The sequence below is a fragment of the Neovison vison genome, chromosome 4 (assembly GCF_020171115.1).
Source record: "Neovison vison isolate M4711 chromosome 4, ASM_NN_V1, whole genome shotgun sequence".
In the NCBI taxonomy this organism is placed as follows: Eukaryota; Metazoa; Chordata; class Mammalia; order Carnivora; family Mustelidae; genus Neogale; species Neogale vison.
The window spans coordinates 167,530,239-167,540,986 of NC_058094.1; the positions used below are offsets into that span (position 1 = coordinate 167,530,239).

General features: G+C 35.7%; 1 pseudogene; it reads left to right on the forward strand.

The window, feature by feature from the left end:
• Window positions 1-1,532: 1,532 nt before the first annotated feature.
• LOC122905412 lies at window positions 1,533-10,461 on the forward strand (annotated as a pseudogene).
• The last annotated feature ends 287 nt before the right edge of the window (window positions 10,462-10,748 follow it).

Here is a 10,748-nt window from a genome sequence, read left to right on the forward strand (position 1 = left end):
CTCCTGGTAGGTACTACAAGTAGCCTTTTTGACTCTTCTCCACATTCCACTTCCCTGAATTCTATCAGGGCAAGAGGATTGCACAAGATTTATGATTTGGTATTTTTCTCTTCTCACCATCAATAAATATAACAGAGACAGCTAATAAAAGCTGTGATAGTAAGCCTCCTCAAACTCTATACATGAAAACTATTGGCATTTTAGGAAAAAATTGTGCTTTCACTTTTGACTTTTAGAAATGCACCATGGGTATATCATAAAAGACACACAGCCCTGAGCAACCAGTAACTAAGCCTAGTAAGTGTTGCCCAGACATCTCATGCAGTTGGTCTTGTTAAATAACTTTCTTTCTGAGTACATAATCTAGTTAGGGAAAATCATATTAAAAAAAAATAATAATGCCCTGAGAGATTGCACACAAATTTTTAAAAAACTGTAAAATGATGTTTCCTACTTTCCTGAGTCTTAGACAAATAGTGTTATAAATTTACTTCACCAAAGAGAGATTTCAATGAAATGTACTTTATTGTTCTATTTTTAAATGAGGTTAGAGGGAGAAATTGTGATCATTTTATATGGAAAAGAAAAATCTCAACTTAAAAACAAAAAGGAAGAAAGAAACTTTCCCCAAATCAAATTCAAGACTAGTAAAAGCTGTTTTTCTTTTGTCTATTTTTTTTTCTGTAAACCTTCCGTCCTCTATTATAGAGTTAGCGAAGTACATCCTGCAAGTTAAATCCAGCTACTACCTATTTTTGTAAAGTTTTATTGGCACATAGCAATACCACAATTTACATAACATCAATAGCTGTTTCATAGTTTATTACCTGCAATGGAGGCCATGGGGTCTGCAAAACATAAAGTACTCACTATCTGGCCCTTTATAGGAATAGTTTATCAAACTCTGCTCTATAATACCTCATTAATATAAAAATTAGATTTTAAATCTATTTACCATAAGAGTTGATTTCTGTAACCTTTTTGTGTAGATTAATTTCATTTCCTTTACCTATATAAAGACAATATACTACAAAATCCTTCAAAGTTTAATCAATGACTCTTACATATATTAAAATGCCAATTGAAACTAAGTGGCTAACACTACTCATTTAAGACCATTTTTTTTTTTCAGTGTTGTGAGTTAGCAACATTGAAGAAAGGAGTTTATCTGACTAGAATCTCTTGTAATTCAAAGGTACTGAGAAGAACCTTGTGTGGACTTTTTAAATTTTAAAAATTAAAAAAAATTAATTGTCATAAACTTAACCATACTAAGAATATTCTTCACATCACAATTAACTCTTTTCTTATTGTTAATACTGTTCGCATATATCTTCCAAGTATTATGGTTGGGAACATAGTTTTTATAAAAGTCAATTCGAACTGGACACTTCTCTTTTTTAGTATAAAGTTCTCCACAAAGTTTTATACTATAGGTAATGCTACAGCATTATCTTAGCTAGGGCTGCCATGACAGAGTACCATAGACTGGATAGATTAAACAACAGACATTTATTTTTACACAGTTCTAGATGGACGTCCAAGCTCAAGGTTTTGGCAGTGTTGGTCCTCCTGAGGGCCGTGAGAGAAGGTTTATGTTCCAGGCCTCATTTGGCTTGTAGTTGGCTACCTTCTTCCTATGTCTTTATATCATCTTCCGTGTTTGTGTCCAAATTTCTTCTTCTTATTAGGATACCATTCATATTGGAATCCATAATGACATTATTTTAACTTAATTACTTCTTTAAAAACCCTCTCTTTCAAATACAATTACATTCTGAAGTATAAGGTGTTAGAACTTCAACATATGAATTTTTGTAAGGACATAATTCAGTCTATAACAATCATAATTGTTAAATATTTAGGATACAATGAGTTTCATATAAAATATGCACCAACCAGGGGTGCCTGGGTGGTTCAGTTGGTTAAGTGTCCAACTCTTGATTTTGGCTCAGGTCATGATCTCAGGGTTGTAAGACTGAGGACCACATTGGGTTCTGTGCTGGGTGTGGAGCCTGCCTAAGATTCTAAGATGCTCTCTCTTTCTTCCTCTGCCCAGCATCCCCACCACTGGTGGTAGGCTCTCTCTTAAAAAAAAAAAAAATTGCCCCTGCCAATCCTTACTTTATAAGCCCAATAATACTATTCTTGAATTTTAGATCAGAATAAATGCTACAAAACTTACCTTGCTATTATCTCATAGTGTCATAACTTTCATAATTCTCTGATTATATCATTCTATCTCTTTTTAGAATTACTCATTTTGACATATTCTATTATGTAGAACTCAAATAAGTCTCGCTTTATGAAAGGTTATAGCCCTAAGAAAGAAATACTTCACCCAATTAGCTAAGCTTCTTAGAGAAACATTGTCTATGGACTTAAAAAATAATAAGAAATGAAATTAATCTAGTTTTATCGGAGTATTTTTGGAGTAATTATTTTTCAAGATTAATACACTATATAAAATTTTTATAGAGATTATATAAATTAGAGATGTTAGCTAAATTTGATAAATTTGTGTAAATTTTCTATTATATTCTCATATACTGAACTAGGTTGAATCAGAGGTCTTTAAATCATGAGAAAAATCCAAAATTGCTTTTCCTTTTTTTTGTTTTTGTTAGGTACTTAATTGCTATTTAAGAAAAATATAAGTTCTAAAAATGTGAAGATATCACCTGAAAATGTTGACATTTAAATACCTTTTTAAGAGTTTTGCTGTGTCAAATGACCTAGTTACAAGTAATACCACTTTGACTTTCAGGTTTTGTCATTTGTTTAGCTGCATTTTGTTGTTAATCATTCTCTCCATGTGTCATCTTCCTTGGGGTTTTAAGGAGGAGACTTTCACAATTTACTCTGGGTAATGAAGATTTCTTGGGAGGATATGCTGAATGCATACAGGAAGTTATCTATCAGTCACGCTAGCTCCTAGCTCTCCCATCATGAGGCTACACAGCTGGTTTTGTAGAGAACTGGAGAAGTAACTCACTGGTGAACCAACAACTTGAGCCCAGTGGCCTGTTTTCTTGCATTCAACTGGCAAATACCTAGTTTTGGACCAGTAGCCTGCTACCAGGCATGGAAGCATAGAGCACGCCCTATCAGCAGATTTGATGCCAGTCTGTGCTGAGGTCCTAGATAATCCACACACTTAGCTTATTGGTATTTCTGCCCAAGTGTGCAACAGTGTCGTCTTTCAAGCAACTGTGGTTAGAGCTGCAGTATGCTTTCCTCCAGCTGCCAAACTGAGAAGGAAAGAAGGTGTTAGGGCCACTTTCCTGAAGAGTTGCCGTGTATGTGGCATCTCTTGTGACTTTGTGAGCTCTTCCTTCAACCTCCTAAATGTTCTCAGATATAGGGGATGCCCAGAAATTCAGTACTGCAATAAAATGCATCAATTTGCATACTAAGCACAAGTAGCATATTTCAGAAGTAAAAGAGGCCCTCCATGTGATTTTCTAGTAAGAATGCTAACACTTCTTGGCACAATCTGGTAATATATATTTATATTAGGATACTAGAGGAAAAAAGAATTATTCTGATAAAAACAAAAAAGTAGACTGTCCAATTTCTTGTTTTCAATAGACTCAGAGAATCAAAACAAAATGAATACCAAAGAGAATGGTCGAGTTTCATTCTTCTACATATAGCTGCCCAGTTTTCCCAGCACCATTTATTGAAGAGACTGTCTTTTTTCCACTGTATATTTTTTCCTGTTTTGTCAAAGATTATTTGGCCATAGAGTTGAGGGTCCATATGTGGGCTCTCTACTCTGTTCCACTGGTCTATATGTCTGATTTTATGCCAGTACCATGCTGTCTTGGTGATCACAGCTTTGTAGTAAAGCTTGAAATCAGGTAACGTGATGCCCCCAGTTTTACTTTTGTTTTTCAACATTTCCTTAGCAATTTGGGGTCTCTTCTGATTCCATACAAATTTTTGGATTATTTGCTCCAGCTCTTAGAAGAATACCAGTGGAGTTTGATTGGAATGGCATTAAAAGTATAGATTGTTCTAGGCAGTACAGACATTTTAACAATGTTTATTCTTCCGATCCAAGAGCATGGAATGGTCTTCCATCTTTTTGTGTCTTCTTCAATTTCTTTCATGAATGTTCTGTATTTCCTTAAGTACAGATCCTTTACCTCTTTGGTTAGGTTTATTCCCAGGTATCTTATGGTTCTTGGTGCTATAGTAGATGGAATCGATTCTCTAATTTCCCTTTCTGTATTTTCATTGTTAGTGTATAAGAAAACCACTGATTTCTGTACATTGATTTTGTATCCTGCCACGGTACTGAATTGCTGTATGAGTTCTAGTAGTTTGGGGGTGGAGTCTTTTGGGTTTTCCATATAAAGAATCATGTCATCTGCGAAGAGAGAGAGTTTGTCTTCTTCATTGCCAATTTGGATACCTTTTGTTTCTCTTTGTTGTCTGATTGCTGTTGCTAGGACTTCTAATACTATGTTGAACAAGAGTGGTGAGAGTCGGCATCCTTGTCGTGTTCCTGATCTCAACAGGAAGGCTGCAAGATTTTTCCCATTGAGGATGATATTTGCTGTGGGTTTTTCATAGATAGATTTTATGAAGTTCAGGAATGTTCCATCTATCCCTAGACTTTGAAGCCAATATTAAGAATCTATTATACATGCTTTCATTTTCTTCATAGTATGATATTACAGACATGAATGGATAAAAGTAATGTAGATCTAAAAAAAAAAAGGGGGGGGCCTGGGTGGCTCAGTGGTTAAGCCGCTGCCTTCGGCTCAGGTCATGATCTCAGGGTCCTGGGATCGAGCCCCGCATCGGGCTCTCTGCTCAGCGGGGAGCCTGCTTCCTCCTCTCTTTCTGCCTGCCTCTCTGCCTGCTTGTGATCTCTCTCTGTCAAATAATAAATAAAATCTTTTAAAAAAAAATCTTTTAATCAGGGACAGATGCTGGATTTTGTTAAATGCTTTTTCTGCATCAATTGAGAGGACCATGTGGTTTTTCTCTCTTCTCTTATTAATTTGTTCTATCACATTGATTGGTTTGCGAATATTGAACCATACTTGTAGCCCAGGGATGAATCCCACCTGGTCATGGTGGATAATCTTTTTAATGTGCTGTTGGATCCTGTTTGCTAGGATCTTGTTGAGAATCTTAACATCCATATTCATCAGTGATATTGGTCTGAATTTATCCTTTTTGGTAGGGTCTTTGCCTGGTTTGGGGATCAGGGTAATGCTGGCTTCATAGAAAGAGTCTGGAAGTTTTTCTTCTGCTTCAATTTTTTGAAACAGCTTCAGGAGAATAGGTGTTACTTCTTCTTTGAAAGACCTCAACATGAGACAGGAATCCATCAGAATCCTAGAGGAGAACATAGGCAGTAATGTCTTCGAAATGTCTTCGAAAGAAGAAGCCACAGCAACTTCTTTCAAGATATGTCTCCAAAGGCAAAGGAAACAAAAGCCAAAATAAACTTCTGGGACTTCATCAGAATCAAAAGCTTCTGCACAGCAAAGAAAACAGTCAACAAAACAAAGAGGCAACCCACGGAATGGGAGAAGATACTTGCAAATGACAGTACAGACAAAAGGTTGACATCCAGGATCTATAAAGAACTCCTCAAACTCAACACACACAAAATAGATAATCATATCAAAAAATGGGCAGAAGATATGAACAGACACTTCTCCAATGAAGACATACAAATGGCTATCAGAGACATGAAAACATGTTCATCATCACTAGCCATCAGGGAGATTCAAATTAAAACCACATTGAGATATCACCTTACACCAGTTAGAATGGCCAAAATTAGCAAGACAGGAAACAACATGTGTTGGAGGGGATGTGGAGAAAGGGGAACCCTCTTACACTTTGGTGGGAATGCAAGTTGGTGCAGCCTCTTTGGAGAACAGTGTGGAGATTCCTCAAGAATTTAAAAATAGAACTTCCCTATGACCCTGCAATTGCACTCCTGGGTATTTACCCCAAAGATACAGATGTCATGAAAAGAAGGGCCATCTGTACACCAATGTTTATAGCAGCAATGGCCACAGTTGCCAAACTGTGGAAAGAACCAAGATGCCCTTCAACAGACAAATGGATAAGGAAGATGTGCTCCATATACACTATGGAGTATTATGCCTCCATCAGAAAGGATAAATACCCAACTTTTGTAGCAACATGGACAGACAGGAAGAGAATATGCTGAGAGAAATAAGTCAAGCAGAGAGAGTCAATTATCATATGGTTTCACGTATTTGTGGAGCATAACAAATAGCATGGTGGACATGGGGAGTTAGGAGAAATTGGAAGGGGAGGTGAACCATGAGAGACTATGGACTCTGAAAAATAATCTGAGGGGTTTTAAATGGTGGGGGGGGTGGAAGGTTGGGGAACCAGGTGGTGGGTATTAGAGAGGGCACAGAGCACTGGGTGTGGTACAAAAACAATGAATACTGTTTTGCGGAAAATAAATAAAAAATAATTTTAAAAAATGAATACCAAAAAAATTCTGACTTCTTAGCTTCCCTATAAAAGAAGTAAATAAATAAACAAAGAAAATGAAATTTGGAAAACAATTTAGTCAACATTTGGTATGTTTTATCTTTGGTATTTGCCTTGCATCTTTAGGGCAAAAGACTATAAAAAATTATAAATGAGAAGTAGCCAAACTTTGATAATTATAATAAGCCATAGAAAGCAAAACAGCTCTACTGTCTGTTTGATATTTTTCCATAATTATTTTATCTGCTCTGGAACTTTTGTCCTCATTCTTAAAGATCACTGTTATACTTTCAAGAAAATTATCTATGTCCTTTAGTTTAAATTCCTAAGTGCATTTATAGTCATAACTAAAGACACATTCCACCAATTTCAGCATTTTGACAAAGGGAAATAATCATTAACCTCTCTAAAATCGCTAATTTGACTGGATTGACTTGGTAGTAATCAGCTCTAACCATTCAGTTCAGTCAAATTAGGAGATGATCCATTCCTCAAAATGAATGTTATACTAGGTCCCATCCTTGACCTTTTATCTTTTCATTTTAAATATGCTTTACCACATGACCCATGGCCAGCTTCATAATCTATAGACTAATGGTTTGCAGATCAGAAATTTCAGCTTGGTTGTTTCTCCTATGTCTAGTTTCATACTAACAACTTCACATGGATGTCTGACAGATACCTCAAACTTAGCTGAGCCAGAACCAAAATTCATATTCTTTGGGGAGGTACCTACTTTATTAAGGTACAACTTATACACAATAAAATATATAAATTTTATGTGTATAATTAAACAAGCTTCGAAAAATATATCCAATGAAGATATAGAACACTTCTATCACACCAAAATTGTTGCCTCCTGCCCTTTGCACATGCAAGTCTTCTTTTATCTTGGGTAAAGATATGGTATTGGAGCTGTTGAGTAATATGTTAAGTGACTGTTTAACTTCATAAGAAACCATCCATTTGTTGTCCGAAGTGTTGTAGCATTTTGCATTCCCAGCAGCAATTCATAAAAGATCCAGTAGCTGCACATCCTTGTTGATACTGGCTATGGTAAAATTTTTTTTTTCATTTTAGCTATTCCAGTGGGTGTGATTTGGTACCATATTGTAAGTTGAATTTGCATTTCCATAATGACAAAGGCATTTATTTGCCAGCCATATATCTTCTATAGTAAGAAGTCTGTTCAAACATTTTGCCCAAGTTTCATGTGTTGTTTATCTTCTCATTATTGAGTTATAAGTGTTCTTTAAGTGTTCTGTAGGTAGGTTTTGCAAATATTTTCACCCATTATGTGGTCTGACATTTCACTTTCTTAGGTGTCTTTTAAAGAAGAAAATATTTTAATTTGTTGAAATATAATTTATAAGTTTTATATTGATTTTGTTATTATATGAGTGTTCTATTAAAGAAATGTTGGCCTAACTCAGGATCACAAAGATTTTCTCCTGTATTTGCTTCTAGAAGATTTTTAGGTTATTTGTTCTCATTTTAGATTAATGATTCAAATTAATTTTTATACATGGTATTATGCAACTGTTAGTGCGTGTGTGTCTGTGTGTGTGTGTATGTGTATGAATGGATATCCAATTATACCAGTGCCATTGATTGAAAAGACCATTCCATTTTTAAGGGTGGTAGAATTTTTGTCAAAAATCAATTTGAGATATCACCTTACACCAGTTAGAATGGCCAAAATTAGCAAGACAGGAAACAACATGTGTTGGAGGGGATGTGGAGAAAGAGGAACCCTCTTACACTGTTGGTGGGAATGCAAGTTGGTGCAGCCTCTTTGGAGAACAGTGTGGAGATTCCTCAAGAAAGTAAAAATAGAACTTCCCTATGACCCTGCAATTGCACTACTGGGTATTTACCCCAAAGATACAGATGTCATGAAAAGAAGGGCCATCTGTACCCCAATGTTTATAGCATCAATGGCCATAATCACCAAACTGTGGAAAGAACCAAGATGCCCTTCAATAGACGAATGGATAAGGAAGATGTGGTCCATATACACTACGGAGTATTATGCCTCCATCAGAAAGGATGAATACCCAACTTTTGTAGCAACATGGACGGGACTGGAAGAGATTATGCTGAGTGAAATAAGTCAAGCAGAGAGAGCCAATTATCATATGGTTTCACTTATTTGTGGAGCATAACAAATAGCATGGAGGACATGGGGAGTTAGAGAGGAGAAGGGAGTTGGGGGAAGTTGGAAGGGGATGTGAACTATGAGAGACTATGGACTCTAAAAAACAATCTGAATTGATGGGTGGGTGGGAGGTTGGGGTACCAGGTGGTGGGTATTATAGAGGGCACGGATTGCATGGAGCACTGGGTGTGGTGCAAAAATAATGAATACTGTTATGCTGAAAATAAATAAAAAATAAATGTAAAAAATCAATTTGTCGTTTACTTATCAGTTTATTTGTAAAGGCTATTTATCATTATCTATATATCTCTCTTTACACCAAAAGCAAAATGTCTCGATTACTGTAGCTTTGCAAGTCTTGAAATCAGACAGAATAATTCCTCCAATTTTGTTCTTTTTATTTATTTGTTTGTTTGTTTGTTTGTTTGTTTTTGTAGAATGGTGTTAGTTATTTCAGGACCTTTGTATTCCCATATAGACTTTAGAATCAGCTTTTTAAATTCTATCAAAAACAAAAAGCTTTCTGGAATTTGGTTGGGGTTATTTTGACTCACAGATAAATTTAAGGATAATCTACATCTTAATAATATTAAGTCTTCTGATTCATGAACATATAATATTTCTTAAATTATTAAGGTTCTCTTAGTATCATGCTGCAATGTTTTTAGTTTACTATGTGGGGAATTCTTGGTAAACTATACTCTAAATATTTTATAAAATTTTTTGCTATAGAAATGGTATTTTTAAAATTTTGGTTTCCAATTGTTCATTGGTACTGTATAGGTATATAATTTATTTTTGCATATTAATATAGAATCCTACAACCTTGGTAAACTTTTCTTTAACTCTAGGAGCTATTTTGAGTATTTAGTTTTTTCTACATAGACAATCATGACATCTGGGAATATATTTTAAGTCTTCCTTTCTAATCTGAATGTCATTTATTTCTTTTTCTTGCCTCAGTGCACATAATAAGAAATATAATACAATATTATATAGAAGTGGTATGAGTTAATATCTTTGCCTTGTTCCAGATACTAAGGAGAAAGTATTCAGACCTTTATTAAGTATCAATGATATAGTCTATAAGTTTTTCATTGATACTTATATCAGATGGAGGAAGTTCCTCTCTATTCCTAGTTGTATCACAATGGGCATTCAATATGGACAAATGAAAACTTAGCAGATGTTGAGGTTTAATTTTTATTATCCTATCTGTGTAATAGTTATCTTAGAAAGAAAGCATGGGGAAACCATTATAGACACTATCCATACTGTCCACTGCCTGGACAGTGGTCGTCCAGTCAATTACCAGCAGAATTACCAGAATAGTGAGAGTGAGTAAAAGAAAGAGGATCAGAAAGTGTTCCCAAAGGCCAAGCCCCATAGTGCATGCCCTACCACAGGCAACAGTTCCCACCTTACTACATGTGGAGACCCTATGGGTGTTCACCTCCTGTATTCTAACCCTCCTATGCAGAGAGAAGAGATGGAAGGTGCAGACAACCAGGGTGGAGAAGAACAGGTAGACCAGTAAGACATAATATGTATCAGGGTTATAGACCATGATTCTGCAAGGACCTTCTTGCTAAAGACAGCCTAGAGAGAATGGAAATGAAGAAGATGAAGAAAATCAAGGAGATGAGACCCAAGGTCAGCAGCTACCTCAGCGTCAGTAGTTCTCCAACAATTACCAACACAGACACCCAGAAAACCTTAAACCACAAGGTGGCAAAGAGACTAAAGGAGATAATCCAGCAGCTGAGAATTCATCAGCTGCAAGCCTGAGCAGGCCAGGTTGAGTAAATGTGGGCCCATCTCTACCATCATCCAGTGCATTACACATTTTTAAGTGGGATGAAGGTAGATGGAAGTGGTATAAGCAAACTTAGTTCTTCTCTTACAATCAGGACTCAATATCACCTAAATTTGATCATTTTAAAATAGAGCTATAGGCATATTATGTACAGTGGTGGTATCTACTAGGTGGACTAAAACCTGAAATGATTTGTTAATTTTTCTGAAGTTATGAATTTGAAATCCTTCAGGGAGTCAAATAAAAGAAGCTACTACTGAAGAGAAACTGGCA